The sequence below is a fragment of the Lucilia cuprina genome, chromosome 5 (assembly GCF_022045245.1).
Source record: "Lucilia cuprina isolate Lc7/37 chromosome 5, ASM2204524v1, whole genome shotgun sequence".
NCBI lineage: Eukaryota > Metazoa > Arthropoda > Insecta > Diptera > Calliphoridae > Lucilia > Lucilia cuprina.
This window is the reverse complement of record NC_060953.1, coordinates 55,972,645-55,989,231: the sequence shown is the minus strand read 5'-3', so window position 1 is coordinate 55,989,231 and position 16,587 is coordinate 55,972,645. Positions and strand designations below refer to the sequence as shown.

Genomic DNA, 16,587 nt, shown 5'->3' with positions numbered 1-16,587 from the left:
TGTTCTTCATTTAAAGAAAAATAAGAAAAAATAAACAGAATATAATCCTTTAATTACCTCAAATCTATAACAATTAAAGTCTAATTAGGAATTTCTTAAATGTCAGTTTCACAGCACTTTGCCTCAAAATATACAATATGTTGTTGCAACAACAGATTGTCTTGGTCTCGTATTCCAATTGCCATACTTTTAACACTTTCTCATGATGATCAAGAAGAGCAGGAGAAAAACAAAATGAGTAGTAACCGCAATATTATGACTATTTCAAAGAAAATGTAAAGAATTTGTAAATATGACTGCAAAAGCAGCAGTTGCATGTATATACCATTCGACAAGCTATAATTTGTTTTTCGTTTTCTTAATGTTGTTGTACAACAAAAACTACAATTACTACAATTTACTTCCTTTTGCTTACGTACTCCTGCACAGTATGATTACTACATATTTCTGTAGATATCCTGTAGTTTTGTCTTAAGGTTTAAAAAAATAATATGTTTGAGAAAAAAAAGAAAATGTGTAAAAATGAAGAAGAAGAAAAAAAGGTTATGACCTTTGTAAGAATGCTGTAAGAGTTTAACAGTTTTTTTAAAATATTGTAATAATAAACAGTCATATGTATGTTCATATGTATGTAGTATATTTAAGTAATGTTTGCATGTATTTGTGTTTGTTTGTATTTGACCAAAAATATTTGTCAGCTGCTGTTAATACAAATCAAGATTTCTTAAGGCAATTCTTTTGTTTAATTCATTAAATTTTGTTTTCAATTTCTGTCACTGCAATTATGTTTGCATTTATGCAATAGTAAATGTATGTGAGGGTGATTTTGTTTTACTTAAAAAAAAGTCTTACAACAGCTGGCAAATTTGATCTTACAAAATCTTAAATTTAAAAAAAATTGTTACATTTTCTTAATGGTTGCAATTTTAGTTTTATTTGCATTATGACTATTGACCAGTTAATGCATCTGTTTTGAAGCACTTGTGCACTACACCAGCCAGGTTGCTTTTTTTTCCTTTAGTATTAAAAAAAAATTAAATTTGAGGAGATATTCTTAGAGAAGATGTTTTAGATTATTTACAGATATGTATGTCAACGGATAAGATTAAGTAGTAGAATTGGAAAAATGTTAATACTTGACTAGTGAACAGAATGTTGTAGTTCTATCACTATACTCTACACCACTACACAGCAAAAATAAAACGAAGTACTTCCAAAAGAATAACATTTATCACCACTTCAAAAGTAGCTTTAAGTGATTTTTTTAACTTCTGTGGAAGTGATGTTTATTGACTTCTAAAGAAGTGAAAAGGATCTATTTTTTTAAATTAAATGTATATTTTTATGCACGGACCTTTTTTTTAATTAAACCAATTCTATTTAAGTATTTATGTTAATATTATTTAAGTCAAATTAGTTGTATTCTATAATACTACAATTTCATTTCCTAATAACTTCCAAAAAAAGAACATAAAAATTACTTCCTCAGATTGACTTCAGATGTAGAGAATTTGGACGACCTCCTATGACAAGCTTGTGTTAAAATCATAACTTCTTCAGGTCTTTTTCAGTACTTTCATAGAGTAAATTCTACTTCTTTTTCGCTTCTTTGAGAGTTCTTTTTTTGCTGGGTATAGTGGGGAGGGTATTATGCGTTTTTGCTTATGTTTGTAACAAAACATATATTGGTTCGACACACATCTTAAAGTAAAACAATCGGCCAGAAGCGATCTGTCCGTCCGTCTGCCTGTCTGTCTATGTGTTCTTGTAATGCTTGTGCGGTTGCTACAGGTAGCAATTTTAATGATAATGAAATTTAACACATACTCTTCTTTCGATCCAAGGACGAACACTGCAATTTTTTTAAATAGGTCTATTTTTTTTCGCCTAGCCCTCATACAAACCGGTAGAAAAGTACCGAAATTGATACAATTCGTTATCATCTTACTACATTTATTAACATTTAGACAACGTAGGTGTTTATGAAATATATCGACAACTAATTATTGCAATTTTGACAACGTTGCGTTGTCGTACATTTGTATATATTTTGACAACAAAAGTTATTGAAACATAAAAAACACTTTATTGTCTCGTTTTTGATTATAATTATGATGAATTATAGTTAAATCTTTCTTTTCAGCAAATGAGATTTTCTGAGAATTTAAGTTTGTTGTAATATACCGATAGAGCTTCTTTAATGGGTTTTCCTCTCTCTCTTTTTTATTATCGCTATCGTGCCAACAACAGTGAACATGGACTCCTACGTCTATAAATGGCCAAAGCTCTGTTTAAAAACTCTTCCCTGGGTATCACCATCCATATTAAGAAAATATTTAATCGCTATATCTCGGAAAATGTAACAGTTAGAACCCTCAAATTTGGTCGGAGCCACATAAGTCTCAATATGATTAGTTAGGATAAAAAGTGGGCGAACTAGCAGAAGGGGGGCGTGTCACCTCCCATATTAATAAAATACACAAATTCGTTTATCTTAGAGTTAAAAGCTTCAAATTTTGCACGACGAACTTTAGTATTCACGTAAATATTTCGGGTAATAAATTGGCCGACTACCATGAAACTTCTAGATTTTGATTCCTAAAATTTTGCAAAAAGGACTTTCATATTCACATTTTCGGAGGAAAAAAGCGGACTTTTATCAGGGGGTGGCTTGGAACCCCCATATGAATTATATGGAAAATTTTGTATATCTGAGATACTGTAGAAGCTAGAATCTTCAAATTTTACATGAAGAACTTTGACATTCATGTGAATATTTTGAGAAAAATTGGCGAACTTTCAATGCGGGGATTGGTCCCTTCCATATGAATTTAATTCGGAAAAATTGACGAGTGGCATCTCCCATGTGTAAGTGTTTTTTTTTTTTTTGCTTTAGGGTAGCAAAGTACACTATGTACAGCTAGTAAATTAGTCTATAAATATTAGTTTTCCCTCATTATCTTCCAAAACTATTCTATATTTTTAATCACAACTGTATTTAAATTCAAATGTCCTATATATTTCATAAACAAAGTTCTAATATACAATTATTTTAGATTTAAAATACATATTTAATTCCAAAATAAAATAAGAAAAAACTGTCCGTTATTTCCTTTACCAAATACGATTTGAATAATTTCTTAAAATACAGTAGCATTTCTTTCTTCACACAAAAACTATTTACAGTTTTAATTGAATTTTAACTAATGCAGAAAAACCTAACATTGTCTAAACCAATTCTTTGGAAAACAAAAATATCATTTCAATTTTAAAATATTCAATTTTTTTTCTTCCTGCTGCCCCTAAACAGCTCTAAATAGTTTCTAAATGTGTTTGAGTAAAAAAAAAAACTAATGAAAAAGAAATAAACAATTTTTTGTTTCAAAAAAATTGTGCGTGTTTTTTTTTTGCAAATAATATATGAATGTTTAAAGTCTTTAGTTTTATATTATAACTATAGACATATGCCCCCGGGCACGCCCACTTAAATTGCGTGCCGCTTTTTTCTCTTCCTTAATTTTTGACTCAATAGCTGTTTCTTTAAGATACCACAAGCATTTATTATCGTCGTAGTCATCGTCGTCGTCATCATCAACGTCCCCCATTATCATCAACAGCCTAAGCAGCAGAGAAGTAGCATCATAATTTTATGCTGTTGATATAATATTTCTTTTGTGTTGAACAACATACTACAGCAACATTTGCAATGTTCAGCCAACTTTGTAAATGTTGAGCAATTAAATTTGCATTTGTTGCAACAAATAAGAGAAGAAGAAGATCACAAAACTCTTAACTACATATATGAACAATATTTTATTTGTATGTCCACTGGTCCAGCTGAACCAAAAACCTTATATTAAAATTGGAAAAAGTCTTCTGGCATAATTCTGTTATTGCAATGCGTAGGAAACATTTATCACAGCAAAATAAAAAGTAAAATATAATAATAATAAAAAATAACATTGAAAATACCCCCGACGCAAAATAACCCAACTAAAATTATAGAGTTAAGTTATGGGTACTTGTGCTGAAGAATATGTTAAGTATTTCAGTACTAAATCGGTCCCTTATTGTCCAACATAAATTGAAGGCATAAAAATCTTTCAGATGTATAAAGCTTTTCTTTGTGCATCAGATCCACCCCTCCTTCCTTGAAGTCCATTCCTTATAGTTGCCAAAGACAGTCAATATTTTAATCTACGAAAAGCTTGTTGATAATCCCAATTTAGTACATTTTAAATAGTACTTTATTTCAACAAATTTTAGTACCAGTAAATAAAACTTCATCGTCACCACCAACTCTGCTGTTGCGATGAATAATATACCTACAATCACATTTAGTATAAAGAATTTTTACTTCTTTACTGTTGGTGTGTTTTCTTTTTTTTTTTTTTTTTTTTGAAACAAGTCCTTTTTTCATTCAACTGCAAAAATTTTTAATGATAGGGTTTTTTTAATTCTTTTGCTTGCATTTAGTTCGAACAATTATATAAATATATAAAAAGAATTCAAATATTTAAAAGTTTAAAAAATAAAACAAATGATAAAACAGTTAAGGAAATCATCAATGGTCTAAACGAAAATGCTTAAATTTAATGACATAACTACAGTGTTGGAAATGTAATAAATATTTCAAGGACAGACAGACAGACAGACACACATATACATACGTTGGGCTAAAAATAAAATATGAATTATTAAATGTAAAAAAGTTTAGCGGGAAAGTGTCTGACATGGGGGAGATTTACAGCAGTGATTGCAGCTTAAGTAACTAAGGTTTTATTAATACCTGGTCATTCTAATTTTTATAACCTTTCTGGGGATTTTACTTATATCACAACCAGTGTATGCATTATGATTGGATGATGACCAGATAATGAACTGGAATATAGTCTGTAGACCAGAACAGATTGACTAGATAAGATTAGACTAGACTGAAGACCAAATTATAGACTAGACTATAGCATAGACTGTATAGAGTAGACTATAGACTATACTAAAGACTAGACTATCACATACAAAATAGAGAAAAATATTGACTAGAATATAAATTAGGATATATACTAAATAGTAGAGTATTCAAACGATTAATTGTCGTTCGGTTAATCGATTAATTTTTGACGATTAATCGTTCGAATAAATGAAAATTGTCAAATTTCAAATAACGAATAAACCGAATAATTTCTATCAATTAACCGATTAAGAAAAACTCATTATTTAGCAGTAAAATTACTATGTATTTTAATGTAATTTCTTAATCAATTTTCTATAATAAAGAAAATTTATTTGATGATTTTTGAAAAGAAATCATGGAAATAATTATATCGCTTTTATTTTTTCAACAAGTTTTTTTTTGGAACATTCTTGTGTTCCTAAGAATTTCTAACAAGTTTTCAGCAACAATTATAGGTTCAATAGAACGTATGAATTCTAGAATTCGTTGAAAATCTTAAAAACAGTAATGGCTTTACATAGAAAAGCATTTCACATAAACAGGATTTCTTGTATTTGAGAAAAAACTGAACAAAGAATTGAAGTGAAAGAAGTGAAAATAATATTTTTGTTTATAAACCGTGCAAAAGTTTTTTTCAAACATTGAAAAATCTATGCGTACAGGAAATTGTGGACCATTAGTATTAACTCTGTGTACTCAGTTTTTCATAATCAGCTCTTATGCTCCTATAAAAGGGCTTTGAACGTTAAAAAACATCCAACTTCAAAAGATAGAATTCCAAATTTATATTAAAGAGTTGGTATTAATATTAATATTAAATGAAGCTAAGTTCCTCTGTTTCGAAATAATATAATTTATTTCAAATCATCAAGAAAGAATTGGAAATCTTAAAGAAAATTTGTCACAAACAAGTAGTTAAAAGTTTTTGAGTCGAAAATGAAACCTTTTTAAATTTAATTTCGTTTTTTCTCTAAGTGAGTGAGTTCAGATTGCCAATATAAGCATTATAAAATACATATAAATATTTTGAACATTCGTTTGTTGTCCTTTAAACTTTGAAATCCTTTTATAAGGACATAAACATCGGAGTACGCAATTCTATAAGTTGAATCTATTTTCACATGCTTATCAACTTTTCTATGTGTGAATGTTTTTTTCAAAATTGTTGCAGGGTGTATATGAAGAAAATTATTGTTAAAAGCAATAATAACATATAGTTTCCTTTTATTCGAATAACCGAATAATTTTTAATTATCCGATTATTAACCGGCTATCGTAAAACCTCAAAAATAATTATTTGTCGAATAAACCGAATAAGACAAAAACCCGAATAAAAACTCGGAGTATAGACTATACTATGATCAACACCAAAAACTAAACTGCAGACTAGACTATAGACCAGATTAAAGACAAGACCATATACTAGACTGGAAACTAGATTATGGACAAGGCTATAGCATATGTTATAGACTAGGCTATACCATAGACAAGGCTATAGACTATACACTAGATTAGAGACTAGAACGAAGACTGCAGACTAGGCTATAGACTAGAAAATAGACTAGAGGCTAGACCAAAGATTAGACTAATTTAAAGACTAGACTACATACTAGCCTATAGACAAGGCTATAGACTATATACTAGACTAGGCTAAAGGAAATGGACAAGAGACTAGACTATAAACAAGACTACAGACTAGGCTATAAAATAGACTATAGACTAAACAATGGACTAGAGACTAGACTATAGACTAGACTATAGACTAGACTATAGACTAGACTATAGACTAGACTATAGACTAGACTATAGACTAGACAATAGACTAGACTATAGACTAGACAATAGACTAGACTACAGACTAGACTATAGACTAGACTACAGACTAGACTATAGACTAGAGACTAAACTAGAGACTAGACTGTGGACTGTACACTAGACTATAGACCAGAAAATAGTCTATAGACTAGACCATAGACTATGCTTTACACTAGACTATAGAATAGACTACAGACTAGACTATAGACTATATCCAGACTAGACTATAGCCAGACTAGACTATAGCCAGACTAGACTATAGACTAGACTATAGACTAGACTATAGACTGGACTATAGACTAGACTATAGACTAGACTATAGACTAGACTACAGACTAGACTATAGACTAGACTATAGACTAGACTATAGACTAGACTATAGACTAGACTATAGACTAGACTATAGACTAGACTATAGACTAGACTATAGACTAGACTATAGACTAGACTATAGACTAGACTATAGACTAGACTATAGACTAGACTATAGACTAGACTATAGACTAGACTATAGACTAGACTATAGACTAGACTATAGACTGCACTATGGACTGTACACTAGGCTATAGACCAGAAAATAGTCTATAGACTAGACCATGGACTAGGCTTTAGACTAGACTATAGAGTAGACTATAGACTAGATTATAGACTAGACTATAGACTATACTATAGACTAGACTATAGACTAGACTACAGACTAGACTATAGACTAGACTACAGACTAGACTATAGACTAGACTATAGACTGCACTATAGACTAGACTATAGACTAGACTATAGACTAGACTATAGACTAGACTATAGACTAGACTATAGACTAGACTATAGACTAGACTATAGACTAGACTATAGACTAGATTATAGACTAGACTATAGACTAGACTATAGACTAGACTATAGACTAGACTATAGACTAGACTATAGACTAGACTATAGACTAGACTATAGACTAGACTATAGACTAGACTATAGACTAGACTATAGACTAGACTATAGACTATAGATAAGACTTCAGATTAGACTATAGACCAGACTACAGGCTAGATAATATTTAAGCCTTTAGATTAGGCTATAGAATAGACAGTGAACTAGGTTCTAGACAAAACTATATACTAGATTATTGATTGTAGAATATAGACAAATCTATTGATGGGCTGTACTATATACACTGGTCATATGGACTGTAGGTTAGATCATAGTATAGTATATATTTGAGACTTTGAACTATACTATACCTTTAACTGTGTTATATAGACTAGAATGTAGGCTAGAATATAGAAGAGACTTTAGACTATTCTACAATCTAGTCTCCTGTTATGAATACCTCAATGTAATATGTATTAAAAACAAAAAAAATCTTTTAATTCAGTTGTCAACAGGTAATTTAAAAAAAAATTTGCAGGAAATAATTTTGCACTCTGGTGTCATATGATAGGTTTAATATAGCAAATAATTATGAGTAACTAATTATTTTTTTCGTGCATTGAAATAATCTTTAATATAAATATAAATACAGTAGCGAAAAAATTATCACAAATTATAAGCTCAAATTACATAATAATCATAATAATTTGCTATTCGTAAAAACCTAAGCAGAGCGGCAGCAATGAAATGAACATAATATTATAATAAACAAAAAAAAAAAAACTATTAATTCAAAGAAACCCTTTAATTTTAAAATTATAATAAAAACTTCCGTAACGGATGTTGTAGTAGCTGCCTACAAGAGAATACCGTGTGCAAACAGGCAGACACGGTATCAATTATAAAATTTCATTCAAGGTGTTAAATGTCATCAAAGAGAAAACATTTTTATTCAGAAAAAACTAATAATAATGAACAACAGAATTCAAGCACGTGATTTTAACACAAACAAAATACAGAAAGGATAAGAAATCAGATACTTAAACATTTTTTTAAGATACTTTTTTTTTGATATTGAAATTTAATCAAAGAATAGGATTTTTCTGAATAATGTGATTACACACCCACCACAATCTGTTTTGGCTATGAAAGGAATAAAAAAATATGTAGTTAAAAAATTGAGCGCCAAATTTTTTTTTTCAATTTGAACAAAAACTCGTGACACAAAAGCCTTATGATGAACGTTTGTATTCACAAACACACACACACACACACAGTATAAGATCCTTTTTGAGCAGCCGTTATAGAATGCACTTTGCTACTTTGGTAACTTTGCTTTAGGTTACATATTTACAGTTCTTTAAGTAAGTTTGATCTTTTATTAAGGGAACCATATAAATTTATTCAAGTAAACTATATTTCTTTTGAGTGTAGATTTTCTAACAGCTGTTCTTTCGTTTTAGACAAACTCCTTTTGTAAAAAGATTTCATACTTTCAGTAACTGCTTAACTGCCTGCTTTTACAATGACACGAGCTGTAGCCAAAAAATTTAAACAAACAAAATCTCATAAACAATAATGATGACAGAAACCACCCTCATTCAAGGCTGCAGAATATATCCTATACCCATGTATTCTTATACTTTCTTAGGGACAATTTGTTCTTACCAATATCTTCTTTCCTCCCTTTCCAACAAATCTTTCACCTACGATCACCTGAAGAAGAAGAAACAATAAAATCTTATTTGTTTAAGGATTTCGTATTTTTTAATTCATTTAGAAATATTGATGCTACATTATGTTGCGTATAACTAGATGTGTATGCATGCATGCCTGAATATATATCTGTGTGTGTGTGTGCATTTATACTTAAAATCATAGAAATTCTCTCTACAGCTTGTCTTTTCTGTCAGCTGTTGCTACTTTTGTGTTTTATAAAAAAATATACATTCTATTGTTTTGAGAACAAGAAAAAAATCTAATGATTTTGCGCGCCAGATTCTATCCTGTGTCAAGAGATGTTCAATAGAAATTAAAGAAATTGTTATTATTTTTTTAAAAGAAGAAAAAACTACCGGCTGTGTTAGACTTCTGGTATAAGTGGAAATGAAAATAATAAATAAAATTTATTTAAAATATGATTTGCTTAAAAAAAAAATTATATAAATATTATCAGCATTAATCCCCCCGGGGGCATGTTACAATGGTGAAGTCTCTGCCTTGGTGTTATTGAAATCACGGGTTATAAAAAGGTGGCCAATACCTCTAGTCTTGCTGGGACTAAAAAAAATTGGTTACAATCTACTGTTTGGCTTAGTCCTTGCATAGATTGTAAGAGGTCAGACTAGAGCACCGCATAATCTGGTACTACAGGTGGCTAGTTGCCCGTAGGACTATTTCTTAGCTGGTCAGTTGGTTGAGATTTCCCCACGTAGTGGCTGTGGTTTAAACTCAAATCCGCGGGGAGAATAAGTGGCGGTTAAAAGACTGATGTAAAGTAAGGTCAATATTTCGGGAGAAGTTCGGTGCTGTTGCCGAAAACAACAGATACCCCATAGAGGAGTAAATGTGGGACTAAGCGTTGGAAATGAGTTGGTATTAATTGTATATGGTACAGGATGAATGTGGGATACGGCGGGCTCACCCATCCGTCTACCTATAATAAATGTGTCGTATGTTTTTCTCTTATGAGTGTGTCGTATGAATGAGATGTGTGCTGGGTTGAATGATGATGGATGAAAGGTATCATATACATATGATACCATTGAATTTTCCTTCCTTGTCCATATATGTTCAAAGTATACTCCGTTCATATCAGAATTACCACAGTGTATCCCTGTGACATGTTCTTGTTATTTTTGATCGAACTTAGCTATTTATAGAAGATAAACCATCAATTCCATTTTGTGATATCTGTTTATAGATATTTTATTGAATTATATATTTATAATTGTTCATCCTATATTTTGTAATTGATCCTTTATATAACGATCGATCAATTTTTTCTGAGAAAAATTGTATACTTTCACAAAATGTTTGTTTAATTTTTTAAAATTTATTTCTGTTCAATAATATATTTTTTTAAAAACTCTATTCTTTATATTTAATATTTCTATCGATTCTAAATTTATATGAAAATTAGTGACCAATTCTTTATTTGGAGTAAATATTCGATTAAATTTTTTGATTCGTTTTTTATTATTTTTTTAATATTTTATTGATTCTTCTGTTATTTAAAATAGTTCATACATTTTCATTAGAAGATCATCGATCAGTTCCATATTTGTTATAATATCTTGGAGCTATTTATATATGATCTTCGATAGATTTAGAGAAAGTTGTTATTGAACTTAAATTGTATAAAAAAGTTATGATCTATTCTTAATTTAATAGAACATTAGTAATCAATTCAATATATACATATTCTCTATTCATAGACAATTGACGATCAGTTTTCTATTTAAAGCAAATTTTCAATTGATTCTCGATTTGCTGGAAGATAATCGGTCAGTTCTATATATTTGAGGTATATCGTAGATTTATTTATAGATATATTTACGTTCAGTTAACTTCTCAGAAAAAAATCGTTGATCAATCAATAAAATTTGCGATCATTTCTAAAGAAAATGATCGATCGATATATTTTTATTAAAGATCATCGATCCGTTCCGTACGTGTTATAGTATGACCGAGTTCTATTTTAGAACTATCATTTCTTGTGAAAATGTTTTGTGTTAAGCCAATAAAATCTTCGATCAATTCAATATAATCAACTCAATATAACGATTTTCTTTTCATAGAAAATCTATGATCAGTTTTGTGTTTATGATGAATTCTTGATTGATTCTCGATTCGTTTCATAGAATATAGTTGATCAATTCTATTTATTTTTAGATATTCTACGATCAAGTCATCTTTGATCTTCGATTAATTTTACATACAATAGAAATTTACTTATTCGCTTAAATTATATAACAAAATTGATGATCAATTCTCAATTTAACGATTTCCTTTTCATAGAAAATATATGATCAGTTTTAAGGTTACGACGAATTTTTGATTGATTCTCGATTCGTTTTATAGAAAATAGTCGATCAATTCTTTTTATTTTGAGATATTCTTCGATTAATTATCATCTCACAAGAAATCGTTGATCAAACATCTATGATCTTCGATCAATTCTCTTCTTACAAAGAAATATTCGATTGATTCTTAATTTACAGAAAATTTTTGATCAATTCTATATTTCCGAAAAATTTTAATATTTTTTACAGATTTTTTTTGTTTTATTTCTTATTTATAAGAAAATTATCGATCAAATCTCTATTTACAGAAATTGTGCGATCTATTCTATATTTAAAGAAAATCTAAGATCATTTTTTTTACTTGTATCCACTTTTTGCTGAATTATTGTTTTATTTAAAATAGTTAATTTATTTTCATTAAAATATCATCGATCAGTTCTATATTTGTTTATCCATATTTGATCATTTCTCTATTATTACAATAATTTCGATCTATTTTTTATATATTCATAGAAATTGTTTGTTAATAGATTTTTCGAAATTTTGTATATTTTTTTAATTTATCTCTACATTCTTTTTAGTGATCGATCACTTCTTTTTAAAGTAAATTTTCTATTTAAATCTAATCAGTTCAATAATCCGCGATCAATTAATTTCTCAAGAAAAATCGTTGCAAAATCGTTACAAAAGTAGAGAAAAATTTCATGCAGGGGTTTTATATGTCGACCACGAAATGGTTATAGTCCATAGACTTAGTCCATTAATAATAAATTAGGATTTTTTTCTTGAAAGTAATTAAAAGTCGTTATTCTTACTGGTTTAATGATCATAATAGTAACTACTTAAGTGGCAAAATTTACAACATAAGGAACAACTTTTGAAATAAAAATTTATAGAAATTTATATATTATACTTAAAGTTTTCGCACAACCGGTTTGATTCTGTTTTTTTTATATCAAACTAACCCAAATGCGCAGTTAGAACGGGCGTTTCTTTCTTTCCCAAAAAAAAGATATAATAATAAAAATAAAACACCACCCCAAATCAAAAACTACATTAATGCATATAGCACCCTTTTTCCACAAAACAACTCTTTAAGAAATGCGCAATTTCTAGGCAGTCATATAAAATTAAATTAAGCTTTTGAAGAGGGTGCCTTTTCTTACAAAAAAACAAAACAAAAGTGATCACTAAACCCCACCACCCAATTCATAGAAAATGTATATTATATAGTTGTCTATGGCCCATTGAAAAACTTCATGCTATAGTAAGCAAACATAGAAAGAAACTAGACAAAAGATAAAAAGCTTTTCTTTCATTAACTACGTGTTACGAATTGGCACAGCTGCGCAAAGCATAAATGAAAAAGATCACAGAAGTACAAGGGAAGTTTAAGGCTACAACCACTGTTCAAGATGCGCAGTTAAGGAATTTCGCATAGCATATGGGAACTAATGAGTTATAGTTGTCAAGGAAAATTTACTACATATTCAGTTATTATCTTCAGGACTTTAAATCTATAGAACCGAACACATGTTAGTTATTTTGAAATTTTATTGTCTTCTAAGCATTTGAGTTATACATAAATTATGCTTAATTTCTTTTTTGTCTTCTCCTCAAATCTTTAAACATAAAACTTGGTACCATGTGTTTAACATGCGTAATTGTCTTGTAATTCTTTCTATGTATATCTTACTTACAGTGGCATCATAAGACTTTGTTACTTCCTATTTGTTAAACAGTAGCAGCAAAAATCGAAAAGACTCTAATAAATTTGTAACAAATCTCTCAATTTGCATACGAACACTTAACTTATTTGAAATGCTGCTGACTGTTGTTCTATTCCGTTCAATTTCATGTATTTTTCACTTGATAGCAGCACGTGCTTCTAACACTATTCAAATGTCTATCAATTGTTTAAGATGTGTTGTCTTCGCGCAGACATTTTGAGTATTTTATGTTTAAATTTTCGTTTTAAGCTTTAGCCATGGAAAATAAGCAAATAATCATCATGTTTGGTGTAAAAGAGAAATAGTAGAGTTACATCTGATTGGACATCTTGTCTTGGTTGTCTGTGTTGTTGTCGTTTTTTTATTTGCCATTTTTACCTTTTTCAAATATTCATTTGTTTGTTGGCAACGCATTGAAATGTCAATTGGTTTCTGTTTAGAATGTCCAGGAGTGACATCAAATTACTATTCGTATTGGATATGGTGATTAACTATTGGAATGAAATTATCAAATAAGAAAAGCATTGAAGTGCTCGTAAAATAATGGTGAATAAAAATATAACAAAACAAAAGACTTAAGACACGAACCTTTTTTGTGTTGCATGACTTGTTTCGAAATAAACTAAACATTTGTCTTCTAGTTCTAGTTCAGTTGTAGTTCTAGTTCTAGTTCAGTTCTAGTTCAGTTCTAGTTCAGTTCTAGTTCAGTTCTAGTTCAGTTCTAGTTCAGTTCTAGTTCAGTTCTAGTTCAGTTCTAGTTCAGTTCTAGTTCAGTTCTAGTTCAGTTCTAGTTCAGTTCTAGTTCAGTTCTAGTTCAGTTCTAGTTCAGTTCTAGTTCAGTTGTAGTTCAGTTCTAGTTCAGTTGTAGTTCAGTTCTAGTTCAGTTGTAGTTCAGTTCTAGTTCAGTTGTAGTTCAGTTCTAGTTCAGTTGTAGATCAGTTCTAGTTCAGTTCTACTTCAATTCTAGTTCAGTTCTAGTTCAGTTCTAGTTCAGTTCTAGTTCAGTTCTAGTTCAGTTCTAGTTCAGTTCTAATATACTAGGTCTTAATAAGGTCAACGTTGGATCCTTATTAGGTACAATTGTAGCTCTAAATGTAGTTCCAATATAGCACCAAAATCTTTTTTTTTATCATATACTGATACCTCTTATGTCCCTGTTGTCTAAATGTTTTCGTCAATACTTGTGAATGCGATATTCGAAAAATGAGCTTAAATTATGTTACTGGATAAAAAAGAATCGATTATAACAACAGCTACATCAAAATACAATGACATTTCAACACTTGTTGTCAACTTGTTTGTAATGCTATCAATGACAACCAAAGACAAGCGCATATATATTCACATCACACATATGTACATGTATACATACATATGTTTGTAGATTCCTCTACAAAACCGATCCATATATGTTTGCAGTTTTGTGAAAAAAAACGTGTACAGAACCAAACCCGGCACCAGACATCACTTGTCAGTTGTATGTAAATCGCCTAAGCTATAACATAAGCTTTAAAACTACCACTTCAGCAGGCGGCAGCAGAAGCAGCTTAATGTTGACAACACACATACATATATTAGAGCAAAGTTATAAATTTTAGGATACAAAAAGTTGCACGTATAATACAAACTCAAATATCTATTTAACGCAAGTTTTGCAGTTGAATTAAAATGTTGCTGTGAGTGCGTAAAGAGAAGAGAGGTGTGAAAACTTTAAGATGAAAATGGTTATAATGAAAAAACTAGCGAGATCTATGAGCGAAATGTGATATTTCACACGATTTATGGTTACAATGCTGTAAACACAACAGCAGACAAGACATGAACAATAAAAGAGAGGAAGGAGTAGAAGAAATAAAACAAAAAAAAAAAAACACAACAAACAATTTTACGAATAAAATGACAAGGGGCTTAGAGATAGAAGACTTAGAAAAGGAAGGACAGATAGATAGCCTGCATATGTAGTCTTAAATAAGGTGTTTTTTTTTCATTGCTATAACATACATCACATTTTAAACTATAAAACATATAAAAAATTGCTCCCACTGGTACTCAGGTATCCGTAATTTTTATAGTAAAAAATCTGCTAGAATTATTTGTTTTCTTTGTAGGACTAGTCCAAACTTATAGTTTGTTTCCCTCAAGACAGTGGTTTTACTAATTTCAAATTGTGAACTCAAAAACACCAACATTCTTATATAAGAGTGTACATATCAGCTTGCTGGTGGGTTTGTGTGGACTTGCAATGTTTTATTGTTGTTGTATTTACTTCATCATAATACAATAACAACAACAACAGCATAAGTTTCGTTGTTGTTTTGCTGTTTAAGCAAAGTCTTTATTTTGAGCGGCTTAAAGTCTTTCTATTCCCAGGCGATAAGTAATGAGACCACACACGTTGCATTTTATGTTTTCTATATAAGTAGTATGAGGAGTTGTGATTGTTTTTTTTTCTTATTATTTTTTTGTTTTTTGCAAGTCTCTCTGTCGGTTGTGGTGTGTATGTTTATATGTTGTTTTTTGGCATGTTATGCTCCTGTTGTTGCTGTTATTGTCTTGTTGACATTACCAGCCTCTGCTTGTTTACAAGCAATTACACTGGAGAAAAATACTTTCAATCATAAATGCTGAATTTTAGATCGAATCATCTGCCTAGACTAAACTATACTGCAGCATGTATATTAGATACTAGAATATATTGTAGGCAATAGAAGAGACAATATTCCAGGGTCTAGACTAGGATATATGCTAGACAATCGACTAGAATATAGGCTAGTCTATGGTTCAGTAAAAAGTCCGGACTATAAACCTATCTATATAATTAAGTTCGGACTATATACTATATATAGACCAGACAATAGTACAGACTATTCCAGTCTGTAGACTATAGTCCAGACTATAGACTAGACTATGGTCAAGGCTATAGACTAGATTGTCAGATCAGATTATACGCTAGACTATAGTCCAAACTAAAGACTAGATTAGTCTAGACTATATAATCGACTATAGTCCAGATTATAGACTCAACTTTAGTCCAGATTATAGACTAGACTATAGTCCAGATTGTAGGCTAGACTATAGTCCAGAATATAGCCTAAACTATAGTCTAGACTATAGACTAGACTATAGTCTAGACTATAGACTAGACTATAGACTAGACTATAGACTAGACTATAGACTAGACTATAGACTAGACTATAGA

The 16,587-nt window shown here is 30.0% G+C and overlaps 1 long non-coding RNA gene across 1 annotated transcript in view; it reads left to right on the top strand.

The window, feature by feature from the left end:
• LOC124420032 overlaps positions 1-16,587 on the top strand; it is a 140,042-nt gene that overhangs the window by 51,320 nt on the left and 72,135 nt on the right. The gene's annotated exons all lie outside the window — the stretch shown is intronic.